The following is a 21,782-nucleotide window of genomic DNA, read 5'->3' on the forward strand; positions in this document are numbered from 1 at the left end:
CCTGAGGGGCCTGCGATTATTCCTACGAGTGCTTAGTGCGTGGTGTGTAGCATTAGACGTTATTTGCATTTTGAGGCCTAAATTACAGATGTGCATAATGAAGGTGATCAAAGCGGCGAATAGGAGGATTCTGTTTGAATCTATCAAACTGCTGTTTCAGGTATCTGAGAGCCAGAAAGCCTCTGAAATGCAAAAGATAAACTGGAGCTGAAAAGAGACAAGCCGAGCCACATATCCCCGTGTGGAAGGTAAAATCAGGGCATGTGTGGATTCTCCAAAATCCAAACTCCATGTCAAACTGTCTCAGCACAGATTAGCCGCATATGGAGCTGCGAGGTTCGAATGATCAGTAATCCTGAAATATAGCTCATGATTTGTACTGCTAGAGCCTGTGATTCTCAAGTGGTTGATCCAAATGAACAGTAAAAATTATAATGAGGGAGCATTTTACATTCATAAATTAACTTCTGCAGCACATTTAATCCAAGAAAGAAAAAAGAAAGACGTTTTTTTTCTGGTGGTGAAAATGTGAAAGCCAGCCTATGGTACCCTTCAGTCGCAGGGACACTAATTAAACATTTTTTTTCCTTTCAAGGCGCCCTTCAACATTTCAAAAGCATCATATCAAAGCAGCTTCAAAGTCAAAACGTGGCTCTGAATTTTTTGGTGACAGAACAGCATACATATGAGGAACGAGCGGCTCTCTGCACGGCCCCGTGTCTTTGTGGCAGAACCAATGTGAGGCGGGCTGCAGCACACTGAACACTAATAAAGACGAGGAAAATCAAGGCAGCAACACACTCAGCAGAGGTGCTCGATTCATCGCAAGAAAACAAACAAATTGGCAATAGGCAAAGTTTTCTGTTAAAGCTCACATCTCCTCCTCTTCAGGTGAAATCAGTGTCCTCGCTCCTCTTCATCATGTGTGTGAAGTGTGTTGTTGTAAATCCACTCTGATCCTGTATCTGATCATGTCTATAAACCCCTCTATTTCAGCCCTGCTCAGAACAGGCTGTTTCTGTGTCTGTAGCTTTAAATATGTAAATGAGCTGTGTCTGACCACGCCCCCTCTCTGGAAGGGCTCGGGTGTACTCACTGCTTTCTGGCTCCATGTCCTATTGTTTACGGTGAGAAGGCAGACTCAGAGGGCAGAACAAACACCTAGCTGTGGGAGTGTCACCCACCTGGGGGAGGGGCTACTGCCCTTTGTGATGTCATGAAGGGAAAAGTTCCACTTATGAAAAGTGGAGCAGGCAGATGAAGGAGAGGATGGACTTTTCTTAGACTAGAGACGCATGTTAGATGAACATGGGGAAGTTTATTTTGCAGAATATGTGACCTTTAAGATAATTGTAATGCTAATTCTGTTAGCCAGTAAATTGCATTTTCCAGTATGTTTTAGCATCGAGCTAACCCCCACCGGAAAACAGTGCATAAGCCCCACTGTTAATATTTAATTCGAAAACATTCTTTACTAAGAATTCAAAGTGGTTTATCTAAAATGAAAGCTAATTAAGAAACTTAACCTTTTTCTGTTGGACTTTTCTTTAAGTGTCTAATTATGTACAAATAAAAAAAAGCCTTAAATGAATGTAAAAGGGGAAACTGCACATAATCATAATGGCAGATAAAACAGGCCATAACCACAATTCCCAAAGCACAAAATACAAACTAACATTCGTTTAGAGACTCAACCTCATTAACTGCAAATCCAATTCAGCTCCGTGTACCGGCGTAGCACTGACCCTTTGGAGGCATGGTAATTACATCATTATTATTGAATCACAGGAACACATTTTCCAATTAGAAGAGAGAATGTTTGTCTTTTTCCCGTAAACAGTGAGGCAAAAAAGAAAACACACTGACCCGACCAGTGGGTGAGTGAGTTACCCCTGATTTCTTCATCAGACTTCTGCCTGAGGAACAATTACTCCGACATTTCCGACCTGGGATGTTTGTCTTGTATCAGCTGGGAGTTTAAAGCCCTCAATGAACTCTTTGTTAATGGACGCTCGGGGTGCTCTGCGATTGTCCTCATTGCACTAAGTTCCATAACTCAGAGGGTTAGCTCCATTCGCACAGCTCGCATGTGTGAGCTCCTGTGATGTGTTTCTGAGCCGAGGTGGGATTTAATAGAAACAGAGAAGCCCGGTTTTATTGACACATATTGTTGTATATTCATTGTTCTCTTAAACAGACTGTGTATGTGATGCAGTTAGCTACATGTCACTGATCTGTCTCTGAACCTGAGCAAGCAGGGATAAAATATATGATATTGTTAAAGCTCACATCTCCTCCTCTTCAGTGTAAATCAGTGTCCTCGCTCCTCTTCATCATGTGTGTGAAGTGTGTTGTTGTAAATCCACTCTGATCCTGTATCTGATCATGTCTATAAACCCCTCTATTTCAGCCCTGCTCAGAACAGGCTGTTTCTGTGTCTGTAGCTTTAAATATGTAAATGAGCTGTGTCTGACCACGCCCCCTCTCTGGAAGGGCTCGGGTGTACTCGCTGCTTTCTGGCTCCATGTCCTATTGTTTACGGTGAGAAGGCAGACTCAGAGGGCAGAACAAACACCTAGCTGTGGGAGTGTCACCCACCTGGGGGAGGGGCTACTGCCCTTTGTGATGTCATGAAGGGAACATCTCCAAACGGCCTGTTTGAGCAGACAGAAGACGGAGAGGATGGACTTTTCTCATCATTGGGGGGTTTGTAGACAGATAGAGACTCATGTTAGAGTTAGAGGAACACGTAGGAGAGGAGTTTACAGAAAATGTGACCTTTACATTTTCGTCTTGGTCTGTTTGTTATTCTATGCAACACCTTTTTTTAAGGACATTTTCTTTCTAAATGAGAACAATCCCAGTAAAATAAATGCACAATACTAAATGTATGAATATAAATGGAGCCTTGAATTGAAAAATGCAGCATGAAAGAATCAGACAGCAGCATCAATAAAACCTGATCTAGACTCCGGCACCAGGACCTGATCTCACAGCTCATGCCAGAATGAATTTGGCTGTTTGGAGCTCATTTGGAGAAATGAATGTAGATTTCAGCATCCTGCTGCATACAGATATCTTGGTCCAGGAGTCTGTGTGCCCCTCGTAAGCTGTGATTCAGAGGGTGTGTTGTCTTTGGGCAGACAGGGCCCCAGCAGCACACTCTCACTTTAATGCTCCCCACAACATAAAGCCATAAATCTGAGCTCGCCCAGAGCTACGAGAAACCAACACTAATTAACAGTAGCGCGATGAGAGGTCAAGGCCTGTGTCGTATCAGCGTGAGAAAACACTATTTTTCAATTTATAGCGTACACTGGTCCGGTGCGCTTTAAGTAATAAAGATTTAAGCTCGCAGCACCATGGGCATGAATAAAACGATATTTACTGTACACACACTAATGCAGGTTTTTGACCTCCGTTTATTCTCGCCGTATGAACATATGGGCTCTCAAATTAGATGGCTACATTCTCTTTATACAACTGACACTTTAGATACGATGACTGCCTCGGGGAATGTCCACAAAGCAAGATCGCTGATCCAAAGTAGAGCCCAATTTAGGCAGCGTGCACAGAATCGCTTTTCAATGAATGTGTCCGGCCCTTAAAAGGACTTTTGTCCAAGGACGTGGTAAGCTCGGAGGAGGTCAGCGCTCCCCCGGCGTGGACCTGTGGGCCGCTCTCTCACGCTTTGATCTGAGCTGTGATGATGGTGCGGCGGGCGCACACTCAGGAGTGCGAGGATTAGGGACAGGAGGGACGAGGGGACTGACGGCTTCTTTTGTGTCCGTTTAAACCTCATTTCGGGCAGAACTGCAGACGGCATGCGAGCCCATGGCTTCTCTGAGGTGTTTCTTTTTTTAGGATTTAAAACCCTCAACTCCTAAAAGAGAGATCAAAGGCGAGGCTCGCTCACTGATAACTGTAGAACAGCTCACTTAAAGAGAACAGCATTTTGCTCAGATGGGCGACTGGTTCAAACTGCAAGCCATTAGTCATGCTGTCGGCTCATTTACATTCATGTTTTATTGTCTCATGGGCAAAGGCTACTGCTCCGACTCGCATTTATTGCACTCATGCGAGATCTAATGATATTCACACCTAGGGCGGGAAAACAAAGAGCCTTGTACGTCTTTGTCTGCGTATGAAAGGCTCTTGAAAGGTGACGGCGTGAATGCACATCTCAGATCGGCGTTGTTCTCTGAAGAGCTTTTAACCTCTTTTGTCTGCAGCCATTTGAAACCACACTGAAGAAGGACTGTCCCATTAATCCAGCTTTTTATGTTTCTAACTAAATATGAAAGCAGGGATGCAGAAATATTCCAGGAGGAGTCTAGTTGCTCCTCAGCTGATTATGAAGCTAACTGAGAATATTATAAACCTTTACTGTGCACTGATTGGCTGACTAGCTCAGACCGAAGTGTATTAGCGATGTGACGATACCAATCAATACAGAGAAGGGACGCAACAAAGAAAAACCTGTTGCAGTTCCTTAACCAGCAGAGGGCGCTACCTGCTTTTTACTCCTCTTGTTCAACGTAATCCGAATGAAGAAGAGATGCGTACAGACCGTGCAGGAGCAGGGAAGGATGCGTCTCGTACTGCTGGTAGACTTCGAGCGTGCACCCGATATACGGAGGCTAACAGTACGACCTCCAAGCAGGCGGCTGGGGTTAGAAAAAAAACAACCTGCATGTTGTTGCCCACTATCTCTCTCCCCGGTCTCTGACTCTAAAAAGTGGGGCGGTCCAAAGAGAAACACCTCATCCCGACTTCATCGAAATGTCGTTCTCTACAGATATAGGAAAAGACGCGTGTGCGAGATGTAAAGCCACAAATATGGAGCAGTAAGAGGACGCCGCTGTGACACGCCGTGACATGATATAGAAATTCACACCTGCTGCCACAGGACGCGAAGCCCCTCGTGTGTTTGTTTCGGCTGCGGCAGTAAATCTGATTTCTGTTGTTGTTTGACAGTTGAGTTGAATTATTAATCAAAAGGCTGATTCTCCCCTTGATATGGTTCACACTGTTTGTTTTTAAGTAGAACACCATGAAAGAAAGCGTGCCGCCCTTTTGCAGCGCTGCTCCTGATCCACTCTGTAAGAGAACCAGGGGGACACAGAGTCCTGCACTTGTCTCCTGTAAACACGGCATAAAGGTAACAAGGACAGGATGGACTGCAGCGAGGAGCTCGATGAGACCTCATCTAATCCTCAGCCTCCAAGTGTGCACGCAGCGAGCCCAGCAGCTGCCGTCTGAACCTCGTAGTCTCTCCTCTTCAATGTGAAGAGACGAGGACATAATACACCTGCCTCGGCACGTACCAAGCTTGTGTCATTCATGGCAGGTCGAGGGATATGGGGGATCAGCAGATGTGAAAGTGGTGCTCGGAGTGCTCCCAGAGGCTTCCTGCAATCCTGTCACTTCTCTCCACAGAGCAGGAAATGGATATAAAGTATGAGGCTGTAAAAGCAGTGTTTTGAAACACCGGGGCGTTGGTGGATTTATTGAGTGAAAAGGCCTTCTGAAGGATTGCCTGTTCAAAGTTTTCACCTTTAAATCCCCGGGGAGATTTATTTCACCGGGGATTGTCCGAAGCTAATCAAACTCACTCTCGATTCAAGTTACAACTGTTCAGCGAGCGATCAAACTTCAGCGGACAGGGCGCCAAAACGCTCCGCGAATACAAGAGGAGAAAATGGAGAGGTGAGAACAGCACGATGTGAGCGTGCTGGGCGTCGCCCTCAACAAAGTGTGCAGAAATAGAAGGAAACCAGCGACGCAGTAATCCGCCTGTTAAGTGATTCACAGGGTTTAAGTCAACAAATAATCTGTGCAGTTCGAATACATACGTCCCTTTAGCTATGATACAAAAGAGTATCAAGTCATCATGTGAAAAAGTGCTCAAATAAAAATGTTTTTCTGATGAAAAGGGAAGAAAAAAGCTTTACAAACGCTTTTACTGTTACTCATGCACGAGCACATGATGTGCAATCGATGCTCGGAGCTTTAGCGGGCGGGATCTGACAAAAAGACTCAAAATGAGAGCAGACTCTGAACCCGTGCTGCTTGTAAACTAAAGGTCGCTTTTTGATGGCGTGAAGCGTGTGTCTAAGTAGGACGTGACGGCGTGCGTACAGGAGGTAGCTGTGGTCAGACCTGCTTGGGCTGCAGCAGTTTGAGTGTGGGCCAGAGAGGGACTGAGGAGGGGGGACAATCAGGCTGTCAGTGTCTTATACATCAGAGAAAATAAATAAATAAATATATATATATCTCTAAGCTGGCCCATGGGGCTGTTCCTGACAGAGCTTTACAGAGCACGTCTGAAATAAAAAGGACAAATAAGTCGGACTGACCAAAGCTCTGCAGAAGGAAATAAAACCGTTTGAAGTCAAAGCACTGACTGTCTGAATGTGATTCCTTTGTAGAAGAGTGCTGCAAGAGACTCAGAGACCAACATGCATTCAGCATTTTAAAAACACACGCTTGTGCAGGAATAAAGGTCTCTTTTGTGAGTGCATGAAGCTGTGGTCATCATTAAGGTGCTTAATAGACCATGTCGCCTGTAGGACCTGACAGGGAAGCTGTGCACCGAGGAGGATGCAGAGAGAGGGTCACCTTCACGTAGAGACAGCTCTGTCACACCGAGGCCAAGAACGGAGCCGCTCTGCAACCCGGGCCGGGCCCCAGACTCTACATGTCTGTGTCCAACCAAGCAGAACAACACACCCCGCACCTCCTTCACACTTCAACAAGACAAAAAGAAACGTGAAGAAAGTAGCAGAAAAGAGCTCGGCGAGCCTTCCTGCTGCTATCTGTGCACCTGAGAGTTTTGTTAAACGCAGCTGAGTCCTTTTGCTCGGTTCGTCTGCACGCAGGTGCATCTCCAAATGAGGAGGAATGAGGAGGGACACAAAGCCCACAAATGTCCCAAACCAGAGAGAGAGAGAGAGAGGACACGCCACTCAAGGTCACAGTGAATTGCAGCAGCACTGGCAGAGCAGATTGATTGGGAGTACAGGGAGCAGCTGGCTGAGAGGAAACAGGAAGGTGACTGAGGAGATCACCAGGTGGCTTCGCTGAATTATGACATCGTCCATCCAGATCTTTCACGCAAGCGTCGTGCTGGTGAGACATGGTCCTCGCGTCATGAGGAATATGTGATTTCCATGCAGGCTGAGGTCTAACTATAGGCTGTGTAGTTGGGTCAGAGTGCTTTGATTGGAGCTATATGGATACTTTTTTTTTCCACAAATGGCCAGAGGATAATACAGCTAATTACAGCTTTCTAAAAGCGGAGTTGGTCATGAATATTGATAAAGCATTAATTAGTTACTAAAACTGGAAAACCATTTTCTCTGCACCGAATACATCACATGTTTTTTGGAGCAGAAATCTACTGCATCACTTTATAGGAGCGAGGATTCATTTTCTACTGCGATGAATAATGCAGACAAACATTTCTGCCACTCAGAGCAGGACACGGTACGAGCTCCTGAAAAGGTCGGGACACTGAATCAAAAAATATACAGAATGGGATGATCTGAACTGGCGTTATACAAATATTGATTAACTGATTGAAATAGACCCTGAACTGGTGCGCAGGTGAAATCCTACAGGAAACCAGAATTGTCATGGCTAATGTGAAAACAACATCGAAGTGACTGAAGGTCTGCAGATCAAGACACTTTTTAATGACATTTACACAACATGCAAACTTTTCAGGAGTTATGGCCGCATGTTTCTCTCTTACATCTCTCCATCAATGATGTAACACGAGCACATAAACAACCCCGGGAAGCCTGATTAGTATGAACTAGAACTCTGCATCGATAGAGCAGCATCATGTAGGTCACCATCATTATGTGTGAAGGAGCTCCTTATTCCACACACACACACACACACACACACACACACACACTTCCTTATGTCTCAGCCGCGCTCTGCAGGACGGGGCTCAGGTGGCGAGCTGAGACGGCCTCGCATTAAGAATCTGGAGCCGTGATGGCTTTGATTAAGCCAAAGCGATCTGATTAGTGTATTTATCTCTGAGCGTCTTCACGGCATCGTCGACGGGCTTTTCTTTGAGTACAGAGAAAAAAAGAAAAACTCCTTCAAACACGACTGAAAGGACCGACTGCGTACCAGACGTCCACGTCTCTTTCTCTCTGATGACCTCCAACTGCAGATCGTCCTTGGAACCTACGACCGCCATCTTGAAATTGACATCATAACTCCGCCTTAGTTGTCAGTTAACTTCAATCTGCTTCTGCTTTCACCATCTCTCCTCCTGCTGCTTATTTGCATTTCAAAGTTTCGTCATCGTGCCATTTTTTCGATGTTTGAATGGAGAAAAAAAAAAGTCTGATATTCGGACAAATATTTTCTTTATCTTTTGCATCACTTATCTTCGCTCTCCTGTAAAGAGGCTGAGACCTTCATGTTAAAAGGCCCCAGATTTGATTCCATGCATATAGTCATTACCAGGGGTTTATAGATGTGACATTAGATATTACGCTGAGCCAGATTTGGAGGTTATCTGACATTTCAAGCTGCGTTCAAAAAGTCAAACCATGAAACAAGATTCCCCGCGCGTTTCCTCCTGCAGGCGCTTCATCGAGCACGGTGACTAAATCTCACTAGATTCTGTGTGAGAAGAAGAAAAAAAAAAAGGTGTATGTAGGTGAGCTAATTTCAAATCGACGGCGCCCACAGTTGCGGTATCATTCATAAAAGGCGAGCGTGACATTTACGATATCAAGGTCACTGGTTGACAATGAAAGAAATGTTTAATCTGCTAAATTACCCCATGAAATGATTACTCGAGTAGGCCACTTCATAATGATTTAATGCTAACATGTCGTATAATTTTTAATTAACTTGGAACAGAAGAGAATGGGAAAGGTGGGGTTATAACTCAAGGACTCGCCTCACATTAAGAATCAGGTGTCCAACATTCAGCTGCTAAACGCTCTCTCTATCACAAATTAAATCACAGAAATAATAATATAGTGCGACTCTGCAGCGATACGGCCGGCTTCACGCACACTGCAGATTAAAAAAGGTAAATCTGAAGTGCAGGATCAACAACGAGGACGCACTTTTTGTTTTCAAACCCTTCTAGCGAGTACAATCTTGGTAAATATATTTGAATTATAAATCGGGACACAAATGTCACTGCGAGTAAATGAGATAAATCATTCGCCCGGGCCGAAATAAGTATCTCATTTCTCCGTGGCAAATCTCCAGCATCAAAGCAGGACAATCCTGCAGTGTCAGAGCTAATATATTTCTCTCATAAACCTGTGCAAGGTGCTGCAGCGCCTCCTGAATTGCTGAGTAGGCCTCGATTGAGCCAGTTTAAACCTGCGAGTCAATCAGCTCGGGACAGGCAGCCCTCGTTAGCCGTGACCTTGGGAGATAATAATGGCACTAAACTGGGTGTATGTGTGGGGTAATAGCGCCGTGATTAAAGAATTATGTAGGAGAGCATAAACATTGATGTGTCTGCCAACGCACACGATTATTCACCTGAGCCTGCGGGCGGACTGCTGTGGGTTTGATAACACAATGACCGGGACGCTGGACTTGGTACTTTAGTCTTCGGGATTTAAAGTTAAATTGGTTTTGATCCTCATGAATATTTTGAAATATGGACTGGCTGATTGGTTGGTTGGTTTGACTGTTAATTAATGATTGAAGCCTGAGTGTCGTCCCCGTGTGTCTCTGCAGGGGGCGCTGGAGTCCCCCGTGTGTCCCTGCAGGGGGCGCTGGAGTCCCCCGTGTGTCTCTGCAGGGGGCGCTGGAGTCCCCCGTGTGTCTCTGCAGGGGGCGCTGGAGTCCCCCGTGTGTTCCAGCAGGGGGCGCTGGAGTCCCCCATGTGGCCCTGCAGGGGGCGGTGGAGTCCCATGGATGGCGGTCTCCGTGCTGGAAATGCTGTCTCAGGCTAACTTTGAGTCAAGCTAACGACAGGCTGAGAGCTGAGGCGGGTTTTAAGCCTCCTGACAAACCGTTACACGGCGCCCACCTGTCAATCAGCTCAGCTACACGCCTTGTTGTGAATAACTCTGATCCTTCATCCAATCAAAACTGCTGAGTCATCAAAACATTCCCCCCGTACAGTGTGTGTGGATGGAGACATGAGCTAATCACACCTATTTGGTTTTTTGAAGCAGGCTGTAAACATGTTCATGTCTGCTGTAAAAACAGGCTGTTTGAATGGGTGTGTATGTGACTTCCTGTGCTGCTGCAGCCAGCCTCTAGTGGACACTCCAGGAACTGCAGGATTGCTACTTTGTCGGTTCCCAATTTCCTGCCATCAAACGAAACAATGCTGATCATAAATATGTGCCAGGCAGACGGGGACTTTGATAAATATTCATATCTAACTTTATACATATCCGGGATGCAGCCGTGTACTTCTGCGCTTCTAAACCAAACAAATAACTCTGAACATTCCCAAGGCTCCCATACGCTGTCATCCCTTCGCCTTACGCATTCTCTTTGATGAAACACACAGGAACCAACGCATTAACAAAACACAGGAAAGAGTTGTGCTCAGGATGGTTTAAGGTTAGAGAAAAGGCTTGCTTTGAAAACTGACAGTTGGAACCCGCAGTAAATAACAGTAAATAAACTCAGAGCAGAGCAATGTGAGGCGAATGGCATCAGGATTCCAGTCCCAGTTTAACTTCGACAATAAACAAACTAGGAAAAACAAACCGGAGAGAAAACAGAGTCGGAGTTAGACGAGTCAGAAAGAAGGAAATGTCAACCCCGAGATAAAGTTTAGGAAGATTCAAACTGCCTGAACAAAATGTTAGCTTTGTGTTCTCCAAAGAGGAAGACATGTTCCTGCACGGTTCTTAAAGAAATAACTCTGTCACCACTTGAGACAAATGATTTCCCACAAATGAACCAAAGAAGTCACATCTGCTGTCGTGTCATCTGCAGAAGTGAGGGAGACAATTAAAGGTTAACTCATAACTTTATAGCTCTTTGTTGTCTGACAGAAATAGCTGACCAGTAGGGCTGTCATGAGAGGAGATGTCAGGCTCATAACTGCAACTTATTCCATATCAAAGCTTCAAACAACTCAATAAGTTATTACAGAGGTTTGCACTTCTTTCTCTGTCCTTGAAAACATTTCAGCCAATGCATGTAAGAATATCCCCAAAGGTGCCTACAGACGATAAAGAGACCTTGTACTTCAAGCAAACACATCTGTAAGACTGGGAGCTCTGACTGGAGGATAATTGGCTGAGAGCTCGTTGAAATGGAAGCTTGTGATAGACCAAGAAATTCCAGTTTCATGGACACGGCCCTGGCAAGGTCGACACTGGGCTCAACACCTGGTTTTTCATAAAAGACAAAAGTTAACAGAGTGGAGAAAACGTTTTGAGGCCCAGAAACTGGATCCGGTTCAGACTCACATCTGTGCCGGAGCCACTGAGGTGATTACAGCTAATCATAGACTTAAATAAGAGACAGCCGCCACGACATCGCCCATTTCTGTTCAACGGCCTTTTCCAGGCAGTTTTGGCATCTGATGGTTTTTCTGGAGCCAGAAGTGAAAAAAGGGGGCGGAGCTGCAGAGGACTGATGGCTCGGCATTTGCTGTGTTATCAAGGCTGAACAGTTGGTGCTCGTGGTCTTCATTAGCTAACAATGAATGTGTCACCTGTAAACTCACACGAAGCTAAAAGAGCTTGTGGAAGTCACAGACGAGCTAGCTCGCCCCAAATCTACACAAGGAGAGCGAGCAGTGAATAAACAATCCTGCTGTTACTTTGGACAGTTCATCATAGGACCAGATGGGGATTGACTCAATTTTGGGGAGAGCCTCAAGTGGCCACTGGAGGTACTGCAGCTTGTGGCTTCTTTACTGAGCTCGGTGTTCATACTGTTGCACAGTCAGTGTTTATAATGAGTGTGTCAAAGTGAACTTGAGTATCCCGGGTATGAGGGTTTGGCGTTTCAATGAGCGCACAGAAACCTGGGAACACAAACTCTGAGAACAATGACACCACTGTGGCGTTTTACAGGCTCAGCACGATCAAATGTTAACATCTTGTTACAGCTACCCTTTTTCCTTCAACAGTACCAAAATACAATCCTTGTTTGTTGTTCTGTCGTTGGATACAGAAGGACCATGCACACGCACTACAACCAACACTTTGGTTAGCTGCTACAGGACTCGGCTGGAGGGTAAGGGTTTTGCATGACACCGTAGTTGGACATCTCCAGGTTGCAGAATCTGGTTTTTCAAAATCAGAATATGGATATCTCCTAGTTTCTGAAATCTAGATATGATGCATAGACAAACAGAAAGATTAGGATACTTAAACAAAATCAATTAAAACCGGGGCAGTCAAATCCGTGTAAACAGACTCGATGACGTCTCGCTTTATTATGTTGTTTCTTTCTCCATACATAGCTGTCAGAGAAGCTTATTTTCTGATGCACAATCATGTCAAGCGTCTCGGCTTGCAAATCTAATTAAGAGCATTAAGAGGAGCGCTCAGATTCTGAGGTCTCATTACTATTCATTCAATAATAATTAAAATATCCATCTGTGAGTGTTAAATTGGAAAAAGCTGCCATGCGTATCACAATCGCTGCATAAACTGTCACTGAGATTTGTGGAGTAGTCGGAGGGAGAAGATGATTGGGTGATTTGTTCATGACTTGACACAAAAGGCTTCTCCTTGTCATTTATTTCTACGATCTGTTCGGATGGCTCCGCCCACTGGCACAGACTCAAAGATGACCAAACACCGCCCAGCTGCACCAGGCGTTACCCTGGGGACGGCGCTGCATTCGCCATGCGATGACTGAGTGAGTGACAGCTCTGTCCGGCTTCACTGACACACACACACACACACACACATAGGCGCTGTTGGCTGGACTGATTCTGCATGGTAATTAGCGGTAATGATGTAAACAAGAACTCATTCCACCAAGGTCCGCCGCCGATGAACAGCAATCTGTTACAATATCTGTGAGAGTTACTCATTTGAGAAGCAACTGCCAGGATGTGGGAGAGGCCCGCTTTGCATGTAATGTTTTTCACTTCCTCCTTTCCTGCTCAGCTCCTTTGATCAAAGACGCATTTATCAGCCGCTGCAGGAAATGTTTGATGACACCAGTGTTTCAGGCTCCAGCTCGACTGTACAAGAGGGAACGCAGGACTGAAGGTGTACAGAACAGACTGGGGATTTTTTTTTGATCCGTCTGTATTGGCTGACTTCAAGAGGCTTTAACGAGCTGCTCATAGCAAAATGTTGATGTACATGAGTAGCCTCAATATCATAGTCATCACCTGAGTTACCAATTGGTTAGACATATTATTCATTTTTGTACATGTTGGCCCACAATGTCGGTCTCAAACTTTAGTCCCGACTAACAGGCCTTCTCTTCTGGCTCTACTGCCCCGATGTGAACAAGCACAGTGAACGGATAGCATCTCGTATTAGCAGCAGATCTATCAGCATTCGCAGCGAGGCAATTTAGATTGCATAGGCGGTGTTAGGTTCACTCCTGTGGTTATCTCTGTCCCCTTACAGTGAGGAGGTTGCTGGTTCGAATCCCCCATATGTGTGGAGTCTGCATATGCTCCCCGTGCATGGCGTGGGTTCTCTCCGTCTTCCTCCCACAGTCCAAACACATGCTGGTTACCTGCAGGCTCTGAACTGTAGGTGGGAATGTAAGTGTGGCTGGTTGTCTGTCTCTACATGTCAGCTCTGTGATTGGCTGGTGAACAGTCCATAGTGTTGCCCCGCCTCTCATCCAATGACAGCAGGGATCCTGAACAGAAAAAGTCTTTTGGATAGTGGATGGATGGATTTGTGCTGCAGCTGTCTTCCTCAGTAAAACTCTGTTGTCAGTCAGCATTGGTGTAATGTGAGAAGTGACATCTCTAAACTGATCTCCTGTTTGAAACCAAAAAAAAGGAAAGTAAGGAGGGAGTCACTCTCTCACTGCTGTGGAAACAAAACAAATCAGAAATGATGTCGTTCCCCTGTACTAGCCATATTTTCCAGTATGTTTAATTAATGCAAATGTACAGTGGTGTTCTTGTCTCCCGGTGTTTGGCAGCAACAACATCTGTTTAATCAACAACTTCCTCTGACAGTCCCCGAGTTGGGTTCGAGCTGTCGCTTCTATTCTCAGATGGTTACAGCAGAGAGAAGTGAGCCTCATAGAAATTCAGGAGGCCGTCTCCAGGAGCTCCTCGCAGCCAGGTACAGCCGCAGAGGAAAACATCAAGCATGATCCTTATACCGCTCGACTGTGCTTTAGCACTTAAATTATTTGAAGAGCCTTTATGATTGTCGGAGCACATTAATCTAGACCGGCGCGGCAGCCGTTTCCCTGGCAGAGCGTCTACGTGGAGGAGCGTTTGTAGGAGACAGGGTTTAGTCTTTCCGATGATTGCTTCAGGCTTCCTGTGCTTGTAATCAAGACACTAGCATGCTCACATCAGCTCACTCCACATAGACACTCCAAAGATTACCTCTTCAATCCCCATCAACGGTGATTACCTCTCTCGAGGTGTGTGGAAATGTCACATTTTACATATCCTAATATTTCACCTCACATAAAGTTCTGCCGTCTTCCCCGGAGTGAGGAGAATGTCAGGGGAAGGCGATGCGGCATGGCTGCCCTCTCTACTCCAACATGAAGCTCCTCCCGCTGTGGTTGCCTCATTCTGAATCAGTGCACTGGGGTAATTGGGGTTTCAGTGGCCATTAACTTAGGCAAGGTGGCAGACCAACCACAACTACTATCAGTGTAATTGGCTCTAATTGGCCCACAGTTGCCAATGATTCGGATCAGACAAATAGCAATGGCTAATTTAAATGGCTGTGTGACCTTTTGAAAGCTTCAGTCTAATTAACCTTTGGAGAACTGTGCAGGTACTGTATGTGAAAGTGGGCTACAAGCAGCCGCTGGCTTACTGGTCGCAGAGAGGGTGGGTTATAATCACATGTTTAAGCTAGATGCTGATTGGGGGACTCCCTGTGACACAAACTGTTCCGGACTTTTCTTTCCTCATTAGAGCTACAGTAGAAGCCTGGTTCAACAACTCGACTGCAAACCAGAGCTGCACGGCCGATCTTTCTTTAACATGAGGCTTTTTTTTAATTTGGGTTAACCTCGCTATATCATGGATCAGTGCAGGTATTTAACCACTGGACCGGAGCGACAAATTCAGCACAGGTATGTGGTGCTAGCATGTGTATGTGTGCTAGCACTGCTAACGTTAGCGACACTCTGCATGTGGATTTAATATAATTACCCGCAGAGGTCGGGTACAATCACTTCTATCTGAAGCAGTTCCACTGCCCGCTTCCATCGCTGCAACACCTGTTCACCTGATAACTGCTCTCATATCTGGCAAACCCAGGGGCGTCCAAAACGGCCTTCAAAGCCCCGCCTACCTTCTCTGGTCCAATCAGATCCAGAGCATTCAGGAGCAGAATCTAAAGTTAGAAGGAGGACATACTGGCTGCTGCATTGTTGTCAGAGAAGCTTCAACACAGCAGGTTTCCTTCATGAACACAGAGGAAGAGAGCCGCTCTCTGATTGGCTGTCTGACCACAGGGCGTCATCATCTCATTCTCTACACAGCTCACTGATTGGGCGTTGAACATATAAAATATATCTGGCATTACAATAAAATATTTATAGCATTGTCCCTTGTCTTACCTTTACCTCCATGAAACACAGTATTAAACTGCATTATGCAGCAGTCAAAGTAGGGGAATGTGCAGACTACTGAAACTACAGCAAGTCTAGAAAAAGAGTTGGTCCGTCGGGAGCATCAATCATATCATCTATTTTACCTCACTTCAAACCTGGGCTACATAATTAAGACTGGCTGGGAAGGTCCGTAGAGAGACCACAGTTCATATGCAAATTAAGATCTCCAAAAACTGTCACACAGACGACGGGGTTGGATCCTCGTGCAGAATGAGGGATTCAAAGTCTGAGCTAAGAGGGAAAGTGGGAGACGTGGACACAAAGACAAACAGCGTTGTGTAAGCAGATCAGCAGTAAACCTCGCCTTCTTCCATCCCAATTAATGGCACAGTTTACTTTGCTGTGATCACGAGCCAAGTGTGCGCGCAATCAAGCCTCTATACTTTCCTCAGCCATTACATAATTAAACTGGAGACGCTTGCACTCGCGGACAGTTCTTTACGAGAAAGGGTAGGGAAGCGGATACAGGAAAAGTTTGTGCTCGATCTGTTCAGTGCATAAATGAAAATTAATTAATCACTTGGGGAGTTGGCGCACCGAAAATGGAATAGGGTGGAGTACAAAGTCGTTAACTTTGATATGGTAGTATTTGGAAACATAAATAATGACAAAGACCCTCCAGTGCACTTAAACACCGCAGTAAAAAACACATTTTCAAATCTCACCGGTGACCTACATTAATAAACGTGAAACAGTAAAGTTCTTTTTACGACACATTTCACATCATTCCAGAGAGCGGAGGAGATGCTTTTAAAACTGGTCGTCCAAAACTGAGCGGAGGTGAAGTCAAGTCGCCCTCCGAAGCAGAGAGTGTTGATCTTGTTGAAGACACCTCAGGGGCACGCTCTCTTATCCCATGATCCAGTGTTTGTTTGTTCTTCATTTGCTGCCCCTGTCAACTTAAACAGATTATCTACAAGGGGCGACCGCCTGTCATCTCCAATACCATAAGATATCATTTGCAGGAATGCACACTGGGAACCATGTTGGGTAAAGAGACTGGGAACAAATGCACCTAGCAGCCTTGGAGTGAGCCCACAGAGAAGGGTGGCTAATCCTATCTTTCTACACCATTCATCTCCAATCCACTTGGCTTTCAGCTTTTTCCTCAACGGGCAATTTGTGGCTTCCCTGCTGGATCTCTTGGAAGCCAGCGTGTTATGACTGCAAAACACTTCCAGGGCCGCCTGGGAGTCGGAGAGGAGGCCACTAAATGCAGTCTGCGACTCTGTCACTGTCCGCACTGACAGCTGCCAGCCCGCTGCGTGCCGCCAGAAATAGCTTAATGAAAGATACTTTCTGAAAACATCAAATTGTGGCCTGTCAACGTCAAATTAGGAACAAAAGGGAGGCTCAGTAGCTCACAGGATCATTAGTCAACAAGTAAAACGCCGTCTGCATCTCTGTGTTATTTACCCACGAGACTAGTTATTTTGTCTGAGCAGAACACTCCCCGAGGACTCAAGAGGAAGGCTAAATTACATGCAACAATAATGATGTTTTGGGTAAACATTGCTATCCTTTTATTGTAAAGGTCACAGTCAAAAGAGTGTTTAATACTGTCTCCAAAGTGAAACTGAGTCTGAGGCCGAATGAATTCCAGATGGTGGCGTCCCCCTGCACACAGCCGGACTGTTTCTGCCTGACAGATGCTGGAAGCTCGCTTCCAGGGACGAGTGAGAGCAGCCTTCCATGACGAACCAACGCAGGGAGACCCTCAGTGCCCCCCCCCCCCCTCCGGGGTCTGACAGTTTACAGATACAGTACAGACCCACAAGTGCATCATGAAAACGGACACACACGGGTTAATAATGCGTCTTTCCATTCTTTCAAACATTTAGGTTTGAAAACACAGGAGAGCTCGCATTAAAGACAAAAGTCAATAGAAACAGTAATTGTGTTTTTACACAACAAGATAGCGTTGTGATGTGTCACAGTGACAATACATGTGCTGCACAAATCTATGGATCCATGCAAATAGATGATTTATAATGAGGTTGTAGGGCGGGAAACATCACAGGAGTTTATGATGAGAAATGACTAAACAGCAGGGGGCGGGAGGTGTTTTGGAAACGCGGGTTGAACCCGGGATAAACAAGGTTTCTTTCACCAGATCCTAAACGCTGAACGTGATTGCAACAAATCCTTCCACCAGTTAGACGACACTTTGATTGGCAGGTCTCAGTCGGGGGTTAAAAATCTGCATGTTGTACACGCTGCATGGCACCACGTTACACAAACAGAAGACAGGAAATCTGATTTCTGCTTGTTTGCTTCCATTCAGCAACAGAGGGGTTGTGCTCAAACGACGTCAGTCCGTATAGAGCATAACGCTGTAACAAGGCATGCTCCGTATATCACAGCATCCATGATGAGACCTACTTAAAAAGTCCTGGCTCAACATATTGAGAGCCTGCTGGAGCATCTTTCCGTCCTATCGACCAGAGAGGCAGTGTTATTATCACAATTCATGTTGAAAATCAATCCAGAAAAATCCATATTTCAAGCTGTATTTCCCTTTCTGCTCCTCACCTGAGCCTCCCTGAGAAGCAAACAAGCCTCTGCAGTGTAACAAGCAGTGAGCAGAGGAGGGGGCTGTTCCACTGCGTGCTGCAGCTCTCCGTGCAGGCTGCACCGCTCCCACGTCTCCCCTGAGTGATGTTGCAGAGAGGAGGCCTGCGATGCTGTGGTCAGTCAGAGCCCAGGGAGCTGTGACAGCCGGCCGCTCTCTCAGCCACAGCAGAAAAAAACAAAAACGAGGGGAAAGCACTGAAGCAAAAGAGTCTTCTAGGCTGAGATGAAGAACGGGCACAGATGCCTCAGGAAGATGCAGGAAAAGACACAGTGTATGAACATTGGGCACAAATACACACTATCACTCTCCAGCATGCACTGCAGCCAAATGAGTTGGAAAACACAACTCAATAGACCATCCAGCCATTAGATATTTATCCAGTGAATAAGACGGAGAGAGGGAGTGAAAGGCTCAGAGACTCCAGTGCGGGCGTTCGACTGAAGCTTTCTTGGCTCCGGCTGATCGTCATTTTTCAATTTGATGCCAATAGTAAAGTTTGGAGCTGAATGTTCGATTGCCAATTTTCTCGATGTGCCCGGGGTCAAGTCATAAAAACAAAATGTGTCTATATATTATAGAGCTATGGACTGAGGAAGGTACTCAGCACATTGTTGCACCCCTTAGATAAGCTGTAAGCAGCTTTAGGTCGAGACAATGATTTTCTTACAGGAAGCAGCCCAACACCTAAAGCCCAATCAAAAGAGAAATACATTCAAGATGTTCTCCTCTGTCTTGGGACATGTTACATAACTTCCCCTGTTATGCAATTCACCCAATTATCCCTCAAAACTAAAATAAAGAAAAAAGTTTGTAATGTTAATGCCTTATCGATCCATCGTCTGAGCTGCCCCAGAAGGAAAAGGTTATGACTGGATGGACTTAAAGCTGCACACCTTGCCTCGTCTTTGATCGGGATATAACTGATGCAAGTTCACAAACAAACTCAGAAACAACCCGTCGAACTGGCTTCAGTTTGCTTGAGAGAAACGTCTTCGATCCTCACCACGTTTGTCCCCGTGGAGCTGTGCGAATCAGCGCGGCGCTGATCACCGAGGGACCTGAAAAGGCTCTTCCCTCTCATTTCCAACTACTTGGGATGCCTGTGGATGTTCAGTCGTAGCACACAGAGCTGCCCTCAGGTAACGGAAACGCATCTCCACTTCTACAATGTAGTCGTATTCCCTGTTAGCGCTCCGTCCTGACGTGCTGCGCTTGTTTCTCAGATAAGACAAGTGTGCTAGCCGACTGTTTTGTAGCCTGAAGGGTGGCTTTGAGCTCCAAGAATCAGGGATTAACTCTCAAGCTCGGCTTCTTTTGAATCTTTCATGCTGAAGTTTATTTTGTGTTCGGCTTTGTTTTGACTCCTATTCCTCTGTAATGCCCTGCAATCCCCATTAGGGAGCCAGCCGTCTTGGATTCCCATCTGCAGCCCCCCCTTTTCGCCCACTTTGTAGACCCACTTGGCGGGGAACCCGTCTTCAGTGGGATCTCTTGTTTCTCTCACATGGCAGAGCTCGTAGTGAGACCCTTTTCAGATGAGTCAGAATGAGATTAGCGCTGATCAGCTAACCAAAAACGTGGTCTGATTGTGCTCATTGCCGTCTGTTAATGAAGAATAAAGACCTCAGAGGACCCTGTCTCTTCAAGTCAGTCTCGCATATCAGTGCAGGCAGGAGCAAAACTAAATCAAGGCTCCCTCCTTGCTCGAAGAAACAGCTATTTCCCCTTTGCTTTTGTTGTAAAAAAAAAGCAGCTCTCTTGTTGTCCTTGAAGGAAGATGAAATGGACTGTGGCTAAGATAATGCAACGAGCAGGCTCATCCTCCGAGGTCAGTCAATCACAGCGCACGCTGTTTTCACTTGAAGGCCTGTCCAACACGGAGCAGCTGTACAAATATATTAGACAGGATCCGGGCTGCTCCCACGAAAACAGAAACTCTGTTTCTTCTAAATATGCGGATTATTGGATAAATAAATCAGGAGATAGGCTTCAACTAAATACGTCTCTGGAATGTGCCAGAAACGAGGACGGACTGGACCGTTTGACAGTGAAGCTGGGTGTGGTTCCTGAGCTGAGGCCTGCAGGGTACCAGATCGTAGAGCTGCGTCCACTTATGTAGCTCCCATCACGGCGCCCTCGAACAACAATGCACGCCAACGAGCGCACGCACACCGGCTTTCTTAAAATCAAAGCCGTTGGCGTTGACACTTCAGATGGCGTGCTCTCAGATAGATAGATACTTTATTGATCCCGGGGGAAATTCAAGCAACAGACAGGAAGCAGCTCATGAACTCGTGGTCCGCTCGTCGGGGGGGGGCCGCCCCACAAGATCCCGCTTCCTTCAGTCTGAAGTGATGTCATGCTTGTGGCTCATGTTGTAGTTGATGCAACTTTACACTTCTGAAGTTTAAAGATCAGCAGGCGTGCTGCTGATTCTGATGTGACTTCAAAACACTCATCATAATGACTCCACTTATGTGACCTCACAGTCTCTTTAATTAGCTCCCAGAGGTGTCAGTCACGCTCTCAGTGAGTCGTCTTCGGGGCAGGAGCTTGTCTCAATCATCTCTAATGAAACTTGTCCTCTCTCTGTTGATAAGTGCTCGCATTGATTGGCCTCTGATGAGGCTGCAGGTTGGTGCAGAAAAATGTGATCTGTGACGATTGGTGATGTGTGTACACTGAGCAGGGGCGTAAATCCATCGACTGCGTGGACCGAACTGGAACATATGGTGCAGCTCAGGCCAGAGGCTGGGACACTGAGAGAGATCAGACGCTGCCAGCTGTGGCTTGTGTGGGCATTGTGTTTTTGTAAAGCTCGTATGAGTCAGACACCAAACCTCAGGCTTCTCTGGGTTTTAAAGTCGGAAAGCTCCCCTGACCGGTGGAACCGACGTACTGTGTGTGAGAACAGGAACATCTCGAAGACGTTTTTGGCTGATTGACATTGAGATCGTTAGAAGGAAACATTTTAAATTGCAAATCTACATTAAAGCTTTTGGAGGATTAACAAAGGTCAAGTTTTCTCACCTTCAAGAGATTTAGCAAACAATGACAGCGGGGGGGAAAACGGGCGTTCATATTTGTGCAGAATTAAGAGCTGCATACGAAACGCCTGCCTTTCCCTGAGTCCGAGCCAAAGTCGCTTCCATGAAAGCCTTCATTTGACGAACATGAAACACCACCGTTTTTTTGTGTTCTGTGTTGCTTTTGTATGAATAAAGAAGATTAAAGGCTTTTCAGAACTGTATCAGAAATGAAAGATGCTAAATCCTTTTGTTCTTGTACATTTTCCAAATTCCCTAAAAATTTCAAACACAGCTTTCCTCACTGAAGGCTTACTCGCTGTCAAACAGGAACGCAGACACATGCAATTTGTGTCTTTCAAGCTGTGCCGAACAGACTACTTTCTCTCTCTTTATGTTAGCATGTTAGCATT

The 21,782-nt window shown here is 45.8% G+C and overlaps 1 protein-coding gene across 1 annotated transcript in view; it reads right to left on the reverse strand.

The window, feature by feature from the left end:
- Window positions 1-21,782, reverse strand: part of LOC306835992 (uncharacterized protein) — a 242,486-nt gene that overhangs the window by 108,332 nt on the left and 112,372 nt on the right. The window lies entirely within an intron of this gene.

Source organism: Symphodus melops (assembly GCF_947650265.1).
Source record: "Symphodus melops genome assembly, chromosome: 15".
Classification (NCBI taxonomy): domain Eukaryota; kingdom Metazoa; phylum Chordata; class Actinopteri; order Labriformes; family Labridae; genus Symphodus; species Symphodus melops.